The sequence below is a fragment of the Lissotriton vulgaris genome, chromosome 2_1 (genome assembly GCF_964263255.1).
Source record: "Lissotriton vulgaris chromosome 2_1, aLisVul1.2, whole genome shotgun sequence".
Taxonomy (NCBI): domain Eukaryota; kingdom Metazoa; phylum Chordata; class Amphibia; order Caudata; family Salamandridae; genus Lissotriton; species Lissotriton vulgaris.
This window is the reverse complement of record NC_141687.1, coordinates 1,917,707,166-1,917,724,899: the sequence shown is the minus strand read 5'-3', so window position 1 is coordinate 1,917,724,899 and position 17,734 is coordinate 1,917,707,166. Positions and strand designations below refer to the sequence as shown.

Below are 17,734 nucleotides of genomic sequence, written 5' to 3'. Positions count from 1 at the left end.
AAGGGGGGAAAAGCGTAACCCTTCTCTGGACTCCAATCTTGAAGGAACGCATTGGTAGTCGCTGCAAGAGGGTCCAGCCTTTAGTTGAAGAAATGTGGGAGCTGGTGGTCCAGGCAAGACGGAAAAAGGTCCACTGTAAACGGTGCTTAAAGACCCACTATAGCCAACGAAAGACAGGGACATCCAGCTTCCATTGACTGGAATCGACCAGATGTCTCAAATGCCAATCCGCCACTCAATTGGCCTGCCCCGTGAGACACTCCACTGTCACGGAAATATGATGGGCTAGGCAGTATTCCCAAAAATCCTTCGCTAGATTCGCCAAAGGCAGAGATCGAGGAACCGTCAGGGGATTGACATACCGGACCGTGGAGACAATGTAAATTTTTAACAGGACACAAGACTGTACTCGGTCCCTGGTCCAACACTGGACGGCGAAGGACCCTGCCAGCAGCTCCAGACAATTGATGTGCAACGCCTGCTCTTCTAAAGACCAAGCGCCTCCTGTGGAAAACTCCAAGCAACGAGCGCCCCATCCCGACCTGCTGGCGTCGGACTCTATGACTAGGTCCGGAGCCGACCTGAAAATCGCTCGCACATTCCACGCTTCCATGTGGGTGAGCCACCATGACATCTCGTCCTTCACCTTCGTGGAAAGGCGAATTGATTGATCGTAGGACAACCATCTCCAAAGGTGATACGCCTTTAAGTGTTGCATGGCCCGATAGTGTAAGGGGCCCGGGAAGATTGCCTGGATGGAAGAGGACAGAAGCCCCACCACCCGGGCAATCTGCCGGAGCGAGTTATGAGTTCTGGAGATGGTCTGCCAGAGCTAATGCCGAATTTTAGTGCTGACCGAATCCACCACGAACCTGAGAAAAACCACGCTCTGAGCCGGACTGAGGACAGACTTGTCTACATTGATCACAAAGCCCAAGTCCTGCAAAAACGACACCGCCTGATGCAGTTGCACCAACAACCTTCTGGGACACTGAGCCATAATCAGGATGTCATCCAGGTAAACAATCATCTGGACGGCCTGAGGAACTCCACCAGCGGATGGAGCACCTTTGTGAAACACCAGGGTGCCGAAGAAAGACCGAACGGAAGGGCAGTGAATTCGTAAATCTGCTCCCTCCAGCAAAACTGCAGAAACCGCTGATGCGGTGGGTGAATGGTGACCACCATGTACACGTCCTTGAGGTCCAAACGCACCATCCAGGCTGACGAAAGAAGAACATCCCAGAGGAGGTGAATCCCCTCCATCTTGAAATGCTGGGTACATCAACCACCCATTGAACTCCTGGAGGTTGATGACCGGACGGCACCCTCCATCGGGCTTGTCCACCAAGAAGATGTTGCTTTAAAACCCGTTGGGGAGCAGAGCGGAACGACAAACGTCCCCTTTGCGAAGCAACGCAGAGACCTCTTCGTCGGCCAGCTGCGCACCCGCGGCGGAAAATGAGATGGGACGGGGGAAGCACTGCTGGTGCAGGGTTTCGTTGAAGTCTATATGAAACTCTCAGATGATCTGCAAGACCGAAGCATCTGTTGTGTAAATGTAAAATAATGATGACTTTCACAAATATATTGCTTTAAGATGAGCATTTAAAATTATGACTTGCCATTGTTCAGATTTGAAATGTCTAAAGATTCAAGGTTTGGATTTTAAAAATTCATATCACTGGAAACCATGATATGTGGCTGAAATGAAAAAATGTAAACTGGGAAAATCCATTAAAGTGTACAAATTAGCTCTCTAGCAAACAAATGAGTCATTGAAAGTGGTGATGGACTAGTGTCATGAAATGTAAATAAAATATGGCCACTGTGGATATGATCAATGATTTTAGTTGCTATGTTATCAGTGACGTCATAGATTGCGTCATAGAACATGTCATGAGTGATGTCATAACGCAGGTCATAAGCAGTGCATGACGGGGCGCAAGTTGTAGTTAGTGATACTAACTATGACTGCTTCATTTTTATCCTTTTTGTACTTTAAAATGTTAACGTTGTCACTGGGAAATTCACCTAACTATAATGTTACTTTAACCTTTAAACTTTGCAAGGCCCATTTGATATCTATTCACTGAAAATAACAATCAGCCCTTTTCAACCATTGGTCAGTTAAATTGTCATTCACATGTTACTTAAGCAAATCTGCTTTCATGGAGACTAGGCATCGAATGCAAATTGATTATAGAAAACCCCTCTAGTAATGAGCACACAAACCTTTGCGCTTCCAGGTACATAATGTATTTGAATTGAAAAGACTCATAATAATTCAGTCTACACTTTTGGCCAATTACAAAATAGTGCTCGGTACCTCAAGGATACCCCGAGAGTATATTTAGGTCTTCAAACTGCAACTCAAGATACTAAGGCATTTCCTAATGCAATTTACTTCAAGCTATTACCCACTACATCACTAAAAGGTATGTTGGTCCCCAATCACCCCCCTTTATATGATTACCACAGGAGTGTCAAATACGGACCATACTTGTTGAAGTGTTTGGAATTCATAATGGATAGGGAAGCAAATGGAGATACCGGGCTAAAGCCCAGAAAAATGTACATCACATCCAATGTACCACAAGCCACCCAATCATTCTTCTTCATCAGAGTACTTTAAATACAAAACTCTTTCACAGGCCAGCTAAGAAGTTATGGTATCTATGCTAATGTTATTATGGACATTTTGCATTAATACATGAAATGCTTCTCTCCTAATTACAGGTTCATAACGTTTAGATTTCAATACAATTCATTTTTTTGTGAGCTCAGACCTCTGAAAGGTATTCTACTCAGTCACCAAGTAAAGACCGTAAAAGGAAACGTCTCATCTCCCAAGTTTCAGACCCTAGCCATCGCCTTGGGTGAGCAAAAAGTTACAAAACCGGAAAAAAGGATCGGATAAAACCTAATGTTCAAACAGAGGATTAAACAATGATTACATTAAGCCATAAGGAGTATATTAAATGACTGTAGTTACTGAAACCTTTGACAAATATGTTTTTCAGGTATATCTCAAATTTGGACATCACACCTCAAGTCGTAAAGCACATTCACCACATTAAACCATTACATACCATGCAAAATATATATTTTTTATCTGCAAAGACTATGTCCACCATTATTCAAAGGTCCTGCTGATATCTCGTGACCCATAATAATAAATTGATGATTATGTAAATGACATACGCATATGTGGAAGCATTACAAAACATTTTTTCATACTGCAATATAATTTGAAAACGGGGTTAACTTGTTGCTCTTCCAATGTCCAGACAATAGGCTCAAAAGCTAATCTGTATGATGTAGCTAATTAAGAATAATTTAACCTCTGATAATTATAATGTGCTGCCGCAGTGTGATTAGCAGGAATTTTATACATCGAATCGACATTTCTTCGTATTTTGTCAAAATGGATTAAACACATTACTTAAATTGCAAGAATATGAATATGTAACGTCGGATTTACACACCTTTGTTTACCTTGAACTTCCAAAGCTTGTTTTGCAAATTTGCACTCTGTTAGTAACCAGACCTTTGAGATAAATATCCTCTGCATTGCAGAAAAACATTCAACATGCCAGGGAGAGGCTTATGACAAGAGGATGAGCTCAGTTGGTATAATTAGTGCTTGCTGATTATCCGTTTACTTAGCCATTTCAACACTGGCCGTGTAGTACTTTTAGACACAGCACGTGGGCTGCAGGATGGGGGATGTTAAAGGGTTCAAATCCTTCCCTTCACATGATACCATGCAATCAAGAGAAAACACATTCTACCCAAACAGTAAACTTATAATGAGAACCATTTTACCATCATCCCGCTTCTGTAGGCTAAAATAATAGTAGGATAAACATTATATAAACTAGTGAAACATTTATTATTGGTATTTAATGAAAGTCTCCTTGTGGAAGCATAAAGACAGAGAGGAAGATTAATTAACTTACTACCGCCACTCTCCAGCTCTCAAGCAACGCCCAGGGACGGATGTTAAACAGTCTAATAGAAAGGCTAGATTTTTGAACTGAACATTCACGAGTAATGAGTTATGGCAGACCAGGTGACCCATAGTACCGATGGTGCAGCCCCCCCTGCAACTAGAACACCTACTAAACATATTGTGATATGTCAGCAAGGAATAATTTGCCAAGCCGCAATCACCAGACACATCCGAGCTAAAACAAACACTGGCTGAGCCAGTGGGTCTCGTTTTTGGATCCTATTGGCTTTGCAAATGCCTTTTTGCTATGCTGTTAAAGCATGGCAAAAAGTTTATTAAAAAAGTGCTTTGATGTGGCCCATCATTTTGCATGCATGCTCTATTCCAAATGTGTGCCTACAAAATAACGCATTGTGTGCTGCAGCAACAAATGATGGACAGAGTGCTGAATGAATCAAACATTCACCCCCAGTCAAGAGATCTGGGTTGAATCCATCATTCTTTTGCTCACTATGTCACAACAGTTTGAACCCAACCATATGCAAATCAGTCTTGACCCTGTTCCTCATGGGAACAGTCAAGCCCGTACTGCCAAGCCAGGTCCTCCCTGGACCGGAAACAAGCACTCTGGGACAGGTTTCGGGGTAACACCCCTTATCAGCCTGGCTAGATTGAATCCAGTGGTACAGCGAGCAAGGGACCCATGTCTGGGCATACCCACCCAACTTAGGGCAAAAAGTGCTGCAGCAGCAAATTATGGGAAGAATGCTGAATGGATCAAACATTCACCCCAGTCAAGTGATCTTGGTTAAATCCATTGTTCTCTTCCTCACTACGCCACCCCAGCTTGGACCCAGTCATATGTCAATCAGTCTTGACCCAGATCCTCCTGGGAACATTCAAACCCTAACTGCCAAGCCTGGTCCTCCCTGGACCAGAAACAAGCATCCTGGGGCTCATCAGCCAGGCTAGCTTGAATCCAGTGGCACAGCGAGCTTGGGTGGAGCAGTGAGAAATAGAACGCTGGATTTAACTCAGACCGCTTGACTGGCGATGAATGTTTGATTCATTCAGCATTCCATCCATCATTTGATGCCGCAACATAAAATAATGCAGGCACTACTCTTTTTTTATTTTTATTTACCGATCTGGCATGGTTGTCTCTCAAAATCATCTGCCCCACTAATAACTGCTAGGCTGAGGCAAAGGATGCATGCATCTACAATTCCATATGCTATACAAACACAAATGATTAAATATTTTTTTAATTAAAAAATATTTTAATTTCAATGGGAAGGTTGGACATTTTCTAAATTCAATTGTGGCCACTCATAATCCATACTATTTTCATATTAGATTCACTTGCACTGCATCCACAAATCAATCTGAGGATACTAACTTACTTTATAGCTTACAATTTCAAATTTCTTACATTTATAGAATGTTTGAAAAATCCAATTGAGGATTTTGCTTACTTATTTATACACACTTTATTTATCTGTTAATATTATTTAATTTTCAAAGCAATTACAGACCCTTTGAGTAGCCTTTGGATACTCATAGGGGTTCCTAGACCACAACTTAGGAACCACTGCCCTAAAGGATATCCATGGTCCTCTGACTGGGCTCTCTGAGAACCTGTCAAAGCAGCGCTGGAAAGCAGAGACACAGCTAGCTTTTAGAGGGGAAGAAAACTTAAGGAAAGTATTGAGGGGTGGGGGCATGGATGAGAGATTATGTTATGCATGGCTCCCCTATTGCTTTGCTGTCCATGAGTTGCAGTTGAAAGAAAAGGCAAAGGATTTTGGGGTGCACACAACAAAATTGTAAATAGATCAAACAACTAATTTCCGGGGATGAAAACAAGTTACTTACCTGTAACTTTGGTTCCCCAGTATTGGTAACTTTCATAGATTCCCATGCTTTGTATTATTCCCCGTCGTCGGAATAGGAGCCTCTGTAAATAAAAAATACCATAGTAGTAAGCACAAAGTGAAAAAATAGGCCTAGGCCTCATCTCATTTTGTAGCTTATCCGCCTCTTTTTGTAAAAGAGACCAAATTCTTGCAACAGCCAATCAGAGCAGCCTCACCCCACAGAACCTTCCTGAGAGAGCCTCAGAGCCTCAGATTTTCGTAGCCGTTGTGAACAGCAACATCATTGTACAATAAGGCTGAGCTTTCCCAGGGGAGGAGGGTGGCGCATGGGAATCTATGAAAGTTACCAATACTGGGGAACCAAAGTTACAGGTAAGTAACTTGTTTTCTTGCCCCAGTATTGGAACTTTCATAGATTCCCATGCTTTGTATCAGAATAGCAAGCAGTAAAGAGAAAGCATATTTTGTCATTTGTATATCTGTAAATGTCATACATAATCCTGATAAGAAAAACAGATACACATTGGCATCACAAAGCAGAACAACCACAAGTAATACAAAATATGCAATACAGGAAGGCGGGATAGAAAGGAAAGGTCACCGACTTATTGAAAAAGGTTCCTCAAAACCGCTTGGCCCACTGCCGCATCCTCCTTCACAGAAGAATCCAAGCAGTAGTGGCGAGTGAAGGTGTGGACACTGTTCCACGTCGCCGCTCTACATATGTCCTTGATCGGGACACCTGAGAATAGAGCCACCGATGAAGCCATTGACCTTGTAGAATGAGCACGAACTGCTCGCTGAAGTGGCTTTCCTGCTTCTTGATGGCAAAACTGGATGGCACCTGATATCCAGCGGGAAATGCAGGATTTAGAAATTGGGCAACCCTTTCTCGGAGCACTGTATGAAACAAAAAGCTGGGAAGACTTACTGAACAGTTTCGTCCGCTCTAAGTAGAACTTGAGACATCTAAGAATGTCCAAAGAATGTAGCGCCCTTTCACCGGCTCATTAAGATGAAAGTCTGAGGGGACCTTTTAGAATAAATTTAGGATTTGTTCGCAGGATGAGAACATCGCGCTTAAATTGTAGAAAGGGTTCCTCGATTGTGAAAGCCTGGAGCTCACTAACTCTTCTAGCCGATGTCAGGGTCAAGAGAAGAGCCAGTTTCCAAGACACAAACTTCATGTCGGCCCTGTGAATAGGTTCAAACGGGGCCTTCATCAGACGTGACAGGACCAAATTCAGATGCCAGGCTGGTGGTGGAGGCCTGACTGGAGGAAGAGCCCTGAACAAACTTTTCAGGAACTGTTTAACGATCCTCGCAGACCAAAGGGAAGGACCTGATGAAGATCGTCGAAATCTAGAAATAGCCGCCAGATGTACTTTTATTGAAGAGTGAGCCAATCCAGATTTTGCAAGAGACAGAATATATGGCAAGAGTTGGTGTGGTGCAGAAGTATATGGATGTAGACTTTGTCTCTGACACCAAAGGCAGAACCTCTTCCACTTTGCCCGACAGGTCTTATTAGTACTAGGCGCTCGGGCCTGGGCTAAAATGTCTCTACATTCTCCTGAAAGATTCAAACCCTGGAACTCTCTGAACTCAGGAGCCACGCTGTCAATTGAAGGGACTTCAGGTCTGGATGCAGAACCTGACCCTGAGCCACTGTTAACAGTGCAGGAACAGGCCGAAGGAGAATCGGTTGATCTTGGGAGAGAAGGAGTTCTGTGTACCAAAACTGCCTGGGCCATGCTAGTGCAATTGGAATCATTCTGCACGGCTCCGCCTTGAGCTTGCGGATCAGTCTCGGGATCAGCGGAATAGGTGGAAAGGCGTAAACAAATGCGCCGTACCAGGCTATCAAAAGCGCATTCCCCAAGGATCCCTGATGGTGATCCCTGCTTGCGTAGCACTGGCATTTGCCGTTCTGAGGAGTTCCAAACAGATCGATGGTTGGGGTCCCCCAACGTGAAAACAGCTCCTCCAGAATGGTCTGATCCAATTCCCATTCGTGGCAGATAGTCTTTTGGTGACTCAAAGCGTCTGCTGTGGCATTGAGTGTGCCTGCCAGATGTTCCGCTGAAAGAGTGATATTGTGTTGGCTCAATCAATTCCACAGTCTCTGTGTTTCCTTTGAAAGAGTGCAGGATCTCGTCCCGCCCTGCTTGTTTATGTAGTGCATGGCCGTGGTGTTGTCTGTACGAACCAGCACTGAAAGGTTGCGGATCCTTGGAAGGAAAGCCTGTAAGGCTAGACGGATTGCCATAAGTTCCAGTAGATTGATGTGGAACTTGCCCTGGACTGTGCTCTAATGACCACTGACTTTCAGTTCTTGGAGGACCGCTCCCCACCCCTCCATGGAAGCATCTGTTGTCAACACCATGGGAGATGGTGGAAGTTGAAATGGCAAACCTACTGAAAAATTCTCCTTTAGTAACCACCAGCTGCTTGCTTTTCGCATTCTCGGTGTGATCACGATCTTGTCGTCAAAGGAGCCTGTTACCTGACGCCATTGCTTGTCCAGTTGTTCTTGCAGTGGACGCATTCGAAGTCTGCAGTGTGGTATCAATGGTATGCAGGATGATATCCATCCGAGAAGCGATTTGTATTGGAGAACTGACAGATATTTTATTGTGTGCAGGAGGCGAGCTGAGCGAATCAGTTTGGTTTGGCGCTCCTCCAAAGGGAAGGCCATGCAGCAATCCGTGTCTAGGATCGCACCCAAAAACCTCGCTGTCTTGGAGGGGTGCAAAATCGAATAGTTGACTGCAGCTCGTGACTGCCCTGGATGCTTCTAGGAATGAAGGAGCTTTTACCAGCCAGTCGTCCAGATTTGAGAAGACTTCGAAAGACTGCTTCCTGATAGAGGCTGCCACAGGAGCCAGTACCTTTGTGAAGATCCTTGGTGCGGACCGAACAACAAAAGGTAGTACTCTAAATTGGAAATGGCTCTTGCCTACTGTGAATCGAAGATATAGCCTGTGATCTGGATGAACGGGCATATGGAAATATGCATCCTCTAAATCCAGGGTTGCCATGTAGTCCCCTGGATTGAGAAGACTGAGAATGTCCTGGAGGGTGACCATCCTGAAGGACAACTTGATAAGATAAGTGTTGAGCTTCCGTAGATCTAAAATCGGACGCCACTTCTCCTTCGTTTTCCGAACCAGGAAGAACCTGGAATAGAATCCCTTCCCCTTCTGGGAATGAGGTACATGCTCTATTGCCCCTTGATGAAGAGTTGGTGGGCTTCGAGACGAAGAAGTCCTAGATGTTTGGGTGTAATGGCGTCTGGAGCTCTCGTTGGAGGAAGATTTTGAAACTCCAACGTGTCCCCTCTTTTGATGATGTTCAGGACCCACTGGTCTGATGTTTTGACCTTCCAGCTGTGTAGGGATGGGCAATCCTGCCCCCACTGGTGTGAACGAGGGTACAGGAACAGTAGGAAGAGCCACATTGTCTCTTAGTATTGTCTCTCCTCTGTTGTCCTTGACGTCCTCTTGGCTGCTGGCGAGAGAAAGATCCCGACTGACCCCTCTGTGAATATTGGGGTTTGTATGACTGGCCAGGTTGGGAGCAGGAAGAGTAGCGTTGCTGATTGCCGCTTCTGTAGGATGAGAAACCTCTTCCTCTTGTCCCCCTAAAATGAACTTTGTGGTATTGTAATGTTCCCAAGGACTTAACTGTATCAGTATCTTTCTTTATGCCTTGTAGGGCGTCATCCACGTGTTTACCGAACAACGTCTCTCCGTCGTAAGGTAGATTCAGAATCTTGTTCTGTACTTCCTGTCTAAATCACGTGGCTCGCAGCCAACCCTGGCGTCGTAAAACAGCCGAGCCTGCTAGCGCTCGGAAGGCAGTAGTAGCTATGTCCATAGCGCAGTCGATTACCTCCGAAGAGGCGCGCTCCCCTTCCATCAAGATTTTCCTGACCTCCTCCTTAGACCCATCCTGAAGTTCTTCCACAAACGGAGAGAGGTCACACCACATCTGGCGATCATATCTCCCCAGAATCGCCAGAGCATTAGCCGCCCTAACAAGGAGGCTGGCCATTGTGGGGAATCTTTTTCCAACATTGTCCAGATGCCTGCCCTCTTTATCAGGTGGTGTCGTCAGAGGCGTGGATGGATTCTTGGATTTAGACTGTGCGGCCTGGGAGATAACTGAGTCCGGTTTTGGTTGACCTGTAAGACATGCAGGGCTACCCTCCGGTGCCCTATACTTTTTCTCCAGTCTGGGAAGCACTGGAAGGACCGTGGCTGGATTTTGCATAGCCTTTATCCCAGCAGACCAAACATGTTCATTGATGGGGATTGAACGAACCGACTTCCGGAATGGTTCTTTGAAGTCGTACAAAAAACAGTCAGATTGAACTGTGTGAACTGGAAGACCAAATCTTTTGGACGCTCGTTGTGAAAACCTCCAATATTTGCTGGAGGAGATGTTGCGGTATCAGGCCCTGTAACATCAGGATCTTGAAGGCCATCTTGATTCCAGTCCATATTCTGATCTTGGTCAGGATCCCTCTGCTGATCCACATCAGATGAGGCATCATCATCATCATCATCCCGAATGGGAACTACCTCCTGAGGATGTTCTATGGGCTCTGGGTCATATGCCCTTAAAGTGAAAGAGGCATCCGCCACTGGTTGCGATACTTGAGGCGGAGGTGTGGGAGGACGTTGTTGTTGAACCTCCTGTTGCATAGGAAAACGCCTCTGATAGTCCTGCAACATTAATTGCAGGTCAGAAATGAGAGAGGACGGCATCGCTACCATCTCTTGTTGAGATTGACGTGGAGATTTCTGTGAATGATCCTGCATGCCAGGCTCTCTTGCTGGTCATAAAAGTCTTGCGGAGAATAGTGGTGCTACTCCACCTCGCCTTCCTCCGAACTGACCTCCTGTAATTTGACCTGCAAGTCAGATGGGCTATAGGCTGGCCCATAATTGCTATCATCTTCCTCCTCAGAGTCATCATCAAGCAATTAGGTAGGAGGCAACAGCGTAACTCGCCGTGGAGAAGTCATTTCTGGTGTTATACGTCTCTTCCTTTGAGAAATGCAGATTTTCCCAGTCGTCGACGGGATCGTCGTCGACGGTTGAAGCTTCGTCGACTGTTTCTTCGACGGAAGCGCCGACAAAGACACTGTGCTCGTCGTCGAATGAGTCGTCGACGGTAAAATGGGTTTCGTCGACGAGCTCGTCGTCAGAATCATGGTAGCTGGCATCGTCGACGACGTATTCCTCGTCATCGCCGCTACCCTCGACGTCATAGTCGTTGAAAAAGTCAGCTTCGTCGACGACGAACAGGAATCAGGCATCTTAAACATCGTCGACTTTGAGGATGCCGTCGTAGTAGCCATCGTCGACGAGCCCGTCGACGAGGCCAATTTTAAAGACAAGTCCTTTTTGACAGGAATCGTCGACGTACCTGTGGTTTTCACCGTCGACGAACGCGGTTTCTTGTCAGAAGGTATGTCCTGAGGTGTAGATGAAGGCTTTTTCACCCCTTTTTCTTTCTCTGAAGGTGGTGAAGTTACAGAGATGGTTCTTTTAGCCTTTTTTGATGGTTGCAACTCCTCAGGCTGTCCCTGCCTCGCCTTTTCACTGTGGTGAGGAGATTTAAGGGAAGCAGGCCTATCAGACCTATCAGAGGTCCCAGGTAAGGCCTTCACATGGGGCTCATTAGATGTTGAAGGGGGAGACTTACCCCTCTTTTTTGATCTTCTTGATGATACAACAGAAGAGCCCTCACTGTCCGAAGACAGAACTTCCTTGCGATCCTTCATTGTTTGCAACCAGGTCAGCAGGCGGCCTTCTCTGTCCCTCAAGGTCTTGGTGGAGAAGGTTCTGCAAATCTTGCAGTCAGTGGCCTTGTGGTCCGGGTATAAGCAGTATATGCAGTCTTCATGTTTGTCATCAACAAACAACCTCTTTTTTGAGCAAGTAGCACAGGCTCTAAAAAGTGCTTTCTTCTCTTTGTCAGACATGACTAAAAACAGGCAAAAGTAGTAGAAATATACTCAGAAGTGAAGAAAAATGAGCAGAGCTCAATGGAGACTCCCTTGCACAACGTGCAGTAGAAAATCTGAGGCTAAGAGGCTCTCTCAGGAAGGTTCTGTGGGGTGAAGCTGCTCTGATTGGCTGTTGCAAGAATTTGGTCTCTTTTACAAAAAGAGGTGGATAAGCTACAAAATGAGATAAGGCCTAGGCCTATTTTTTCACTTTGTGCTTACTACTATGGTATTTTTTATTTACCAAGGCTCCCATTCCGACAACGGGGAATGATACAAAGCATGGGAATCTATGAAAGTTCCAATACTGGGGCAAGCATTTTAACATTTGGGTTCTGAGTGACATAATGGACAAGACTCTTGGTGTCTATTTGATGTTACTTAGAACATTTCAGGGAAAAACCTTCCTGTAGTTCACTGTTGCCCATCTATAATTCTACATTGGTACCATCCACACATGAACATGTGCACTGCCCCGATCTAATTTTACACTATGTGGCCAAAAGCTGTTTTCTACCATTACTTCTCCCTACTTATTTTTTTTTTTGTCTCAGGAAATTGCATTTCATCCTTTTTCTGATTACCCTATATTGAAGGCCACAGATTTCCTGTTTCTTTCCTTGGTGCGGAATAACCGGCACAGAATGTTTTTTTTGTATTAATATACAGCACATTTAAGTATCCCTCAACCATGCTTGACATAATCGCAGTTGCTGCTGGATTAGTTTCCAATATTAACACAACTACAAGTAGTGAGCAGAGCAGATGCTCTCATAGCATGGAATCGCTTTTTTTTATATCTCACTAGATGCATGTGGCATAGAGTTCAATTCAAGAAGTGGTAACCACCCTTTATATCAAGTCCAGAACCACAAAGACAATGCACACATCCTGTGTAAACAGGAGAGAACCTAACAGAGTCCTACCACACAGGCAACTGGAGAGACTCGGACAGACCTGGTATTCATCTCATACAACAGCGGTTATTGTATCCATCCACATATGCCTTATGTCCGAGTCACCTTCTCTACTCCTTCCCAATTGCTTGTTTTCCCCATTATATTTTAATTTAGACTTCATGTACATATTTAGCCTTCATGGTGATTTCTCACTGCTCCACTGTAGGCGGTTCTACCCTAAGAAGCAATAATTAATTATTTTGTGTATCAATGAATAGTATCAGCTGTATGAAACTATAGTAAATCATCTTTATGAAAGAAATATTAAACAAACATAAAATTCTTCTTCCTTGCACACTCTCATTCAATACCAATTTTAGGTTGCTAGAATAACTTTACCAAGTTTCCTCTGGGGAAAACACTAGATCCAAACCAAAATACATTCCTGAAATGAAGGAGAGAACATACATTTTGCAAACCTGAGCTTGAATGAAGAATATAAACGAATACATTAATTGACTGTTATGACTAACTTCTGCATATCTATATCCTACCTCATTAGGAATAGTTCTAGATTCACTACACTAAATTCAGAATATCCTCTAGCCAAGGTTATTTTGCCCTTAGAGAGGCATACTGAACACAGGACTAAACTGCTGTTATTTTATGACCGACAGTATATTACTAGTGACAACAGAGTTGTACAATACTCTTCGAAGAAAAGATCTAGAACAATTAATTCAAACTATAACGTGAACATGGATATCTTATTAATGGGGCCTTTAACCTGCAGAAATACGAAAATCATACAGATAAAACAGGGCATGTGATAAACAACCTTGACGCACAGGAAAGGAGATTAAGCAGACAAGCGTTTTGCCCCCGAACTATCACTACTCGCTGGACAAAGATCTACATTCCTGATCTGCACAGAGGGTGCATGAGAAGCTGACACTCCCTTTGAGCTGCTGGTTAGACCCTCACTACAACACTGGAGTGAAAATATTCTAGGTAATATTCGTTTCCTGCATAGTGCTTTACACCAGCATAGGATTGTCACACAGTTCTGGTGAAAGGTGGTCCCAGCAGAGATGGAAAAATATATTTGGAGTGAGTAAAAGCAGGGAACAGTGAGTAGAGGATTTGAGAAAGAGGTCTGTGGAAGGGGTGGTCTTTACAAAGTACTCCTATCTTCATAAACAGTGTGATAATGCGCTTTGAGTTGTCTGTCTTTGGTGATTGACAGGAAACGTATGTAAACTGCAAGTCCTACATTTTAACCCCCAGATGCATCAAGCCCTGATTCTGCGAATTCTAATTTGTGAAAAATACCGAATCGCAAACTAGAATTCGCAGAATGGGATGCATCAATAAAAGCCAACCAAAAAAGCGATTCCCAGACGGCCGCAATCGCCAATTGCGAATTCCGTTAAATCCTACAAAAATCGCAGAATCGCCTGTTTCCCATGTTGAAATTGCGATTTCGCAATTACCGAAATCGCAAATTGCGATCTCGCTAACTGCGAGATCGCAAAAACAGGAAGTCGCATTTCGAGCACAATGATGACATCACAACCAGGAAGTAGGCAGTTCCCTCACTCATTCTGAACACAGAGCTTGAGAGTGGAAGAAGCACAGCACAGAGCTCCATCAGACACACCCTGCAGCCCCACAACAGGACACACATCCAGAACCAGAATGTCCCAGTTGAGTTGAGTTGAGTTGAGTTGGGATTTATAGAGCACGTAGCTACCCTAGGGCATCCCAGCGCTAGTGACCATAGATGCAAAAAAAAAAAAGGGGGGAAGCAGAGGGAGCGGTGATCAAGGGAAGAGCCAGGTTTTTAGTTGTTTCCGAAAACTAAGTTGATTGTGTTCTCGCCTCAGGGAGAGTGGGAGGGAGTTCCACAATCTGGGGGCGATGTAAGAGAACAGGCGACCGCCGGTTCTGGCCTTCCTAATCCTTGGGACGCTGGCGAGAGCGAGGGAGTTGGATCTTAGTTGTCTGCTGGACTGGTGAGGTTTCATTAGTGGTCTCAGAATGGGGGGGCCTTCGTCGTGCATTATTCTGTGGGAAATACACAAGGTTTTGAACGTGACCCGTTCTTTCACTGGCAGCCGGTGCAGGCCTCGCTTTAGTTCCAGTCAAGATTCTGGCAGCCGCATTCTGTGCGCACTGCAGTCTGTGGGCTACAGAGGCTGGAGCCCCCAGATACAGCACGTTGCCGTAATCTAGTCTGAAGTTCACTAGCCCCTGCATCAGGAGTTTTCTGGATTGGAGGGGGGATCAGATGGAGGATCTTTCGTGACATCTTGATGAGGCCGAAACAAGTTCCTGCGGTTTTTCTGGCCTGGGTCTCGAAGCTGAGATCCTGGTCTAGCCAGATACCCAGACTTTTGACTTCAGATTTGGGGGTTGGTGGCGTTCCCATGCATGGTGGCCAGGGAAGGGATGTGGGGATCTTGTTTGGATTTCCCAGGAGAAGTATTTCCGATTTATCTCCGTTTAGTTTTAACCGGGAGTCACACATCCACTGGTACACCTTCTCTAGACAGCCAGATAGATTGGAGAGGGTATTGCTTGATTGGTTGAGGGAAACAACCAGCTGGGTATCATCGGCGTACATTATTGTTTTGATGCCAAAAGGTGTTACAACGTCCTCGAGAGGGGCCATGTAAACATTAAAAAGCGTGGGGCTCAGGGAAGATCCCTGTGGAACCCCACACTGGAGTGGCTGGGCATTGGAAGTGGCATACCCATCTGACACTTGGAAGGATCTATCTTCCAGGAAGGATTTAATCCAGGCTAGGGCTGAGTCCGCTATTCCTATCAGACCAAGCCGGTGGACAAGGGTTGCATGGTCCACCGTGTCGAAGGCGGCACTCAGGTCGAGGAGGATCGCTGCCACTGACCCTCCTGCGTCCATGATGCTCCTAGCTTCTTCGACCACGGCTAACAGTGCGGTGTCTGTACCCTGTCCCGGTCTGAACCATGTCTGTGAGTGGCGAAGCAGATGATTGATTTCCAGAAATGTGGAGAGTTGCTGGTTGGCTTCGCGCTCGGCAACTTTGCTGATGGCAGGCAGCAGCAAAATGGGTCTAAAGTTAGATGGCTCCATGGGGTCTAGCTGTGTTTTTTTTTAGAAGAGCCTTGACCGTAGCTTTTTTCCAATTGGCCGGGACAGAGCCTGATTTGAAAGAGGCATTAATGAGGTTAGTAAGAGGGGGAGCTACCGTAGAGGCAACCAGTTTGAGCTTACTGATCGGGGCTGGATCTGACGGGGCACCACTTTTTACAGTTTATAGGATGGATAAAAAAATCTCTGTGGTGATTTGGGGGAAGGTGCGTAGGCAGGGGGCCTCTCGGAGAGGGGAGGGGTTAGTGCAGACTTGTGTGGGGGAGGGGGCCGGTAGGGAGGTCAGAATTTTATCGATTTTTGCCGAGAAGAACTCGGCCATCTGGTTACATCTTACGCCCTCCAGGTCTGGAGTAGGTGGTGGGTCCTGAATTTTGGTGAGGAGATGTACAATACGGTAGGTCTCTTTTGCGGAGTTGGCCGCTGAAGCTATTTTTTTCCTCGAAAAAGGTGGCCTGCGTTGTTTTTATAGAATTTTATAGAGTCTAATATGGGCTCTGTACTCTCTTTTATCTTCCGTAGTCCAGTTTTTTCTCCATTGGCGCTTTAGCCTTTTGCATTTTTTTGTTAGGTCGCGTAATTCCTGAGTAAACCACAGGAGTTTGGCAGATTTCCTAATAGTTGGAAGAGATTTGAGTGGCAGGATTGAGTTAAGAGAATCGTTGATCCATTCGTGCAATTGGACATCAGCTCTGGAGGGATCTGGGTCCAGTACAGGCATGGTAGAGGAAAGTGCTAGTGCCCAGGAGTTAGTGTCCAAATTTTTCCACGGGCGGGAGGGAAGCTGGGGAAGGGGTATTTCCAACTTATTAACTGATAATTGAAGTTTAAAAGGAACTAAAAAATGGTCTGACCAGGGGAGGGGCATAGGGGGTTGTACGGACAACCTGGTGAGGTTGGAGAAAATGAGGTCTAGCAGATGTACTTTCATATGAGTAAGTACATTGTTTCGAAGTTGTAGGTTTACGGAGCCTAGGTCTGCTTTAAGTTCAGCAGCAAGTTTGTTAGCGTTGTCGTCGAAGTGGAGATTTAAATCTCCAAGGATTGTAAAGTTCGAGGCCATGCAAGCGAGGGAGGAGATAGCGTCGATTAGGGAGTTAGTAAAGCGCCCTACCGGTCCCGGGGGGCGGTAGATTAGTATCCCGGATAGCGTGGTAGACGGAGGCCGGTGTATGGAAAAGTGGACATTTTCGCAGTCTAAGATGGGGCAGTCTTTAAACTGACAGGACAGGTAGTCGCGATATATGATCGCTAAACCCCCTCCAGTACCGGTGGGTCTATTGTGGTATTTTATGAGCCAGGTTTCTGTTAGGAAAAGGTCGTCGATGTCGGAGTCTGTCAGAAGTAAGTTAATTTCTGTCTGATGCTTCGGAAGGGATCTGCAGTTAAGCAGGGCCATCCCGAGGCAAATAGGTTCTGGGGGGGGGAAAGGGGTAAACCTATAGGAACAATGAGGACATCGTGAATGTACATCCTCCGGGGTAATGGTGCCGTTACACCTGGTATGTGGAAGGTCTCTGAGTTGATGCAGAGATTCTTGGGAGTATTTGATGAGTAATTGGGTAGATGCGGCAGGGGTTATGGGCTCAGGGCTCGGTCTGGCGCGGACGGGCGCAGACGGGCTTGCCTTAGGCGCTCGTCCGCTGCCCTTCCTGGCCATAGGGAAAGAACCCTTTAAGCACAGTGACCTATGATTGTAGATAGTCACTGATAGTAATTGTTGTATTATAGTGCTTGGTCATTCCCTTTGTAAATATCCATTACAAAAAACTGTACAGATCACTTATTGTTGTTTGTTTTGTTTTTGTTCCCAAAATCACTGGGGACACATTGCACTTTTTTGGTATA

At 45.4% G+C, this 17,734-nt stretch overlaps 1 protein-coding gene across 11 annotated transcripts in view; it reads right to left on the bottom strand.

Annotated features, from left to right (window-relative positions):
• Positions 1-17,734, bottom strand: part of AKAP13 (A-kinase anchoring protein 13) — a 1,375,395-nt gene that overhangs the window by 1,193,348 nt on the left and 164,313 nt on the right. The window lies entirely within an intron of this gene.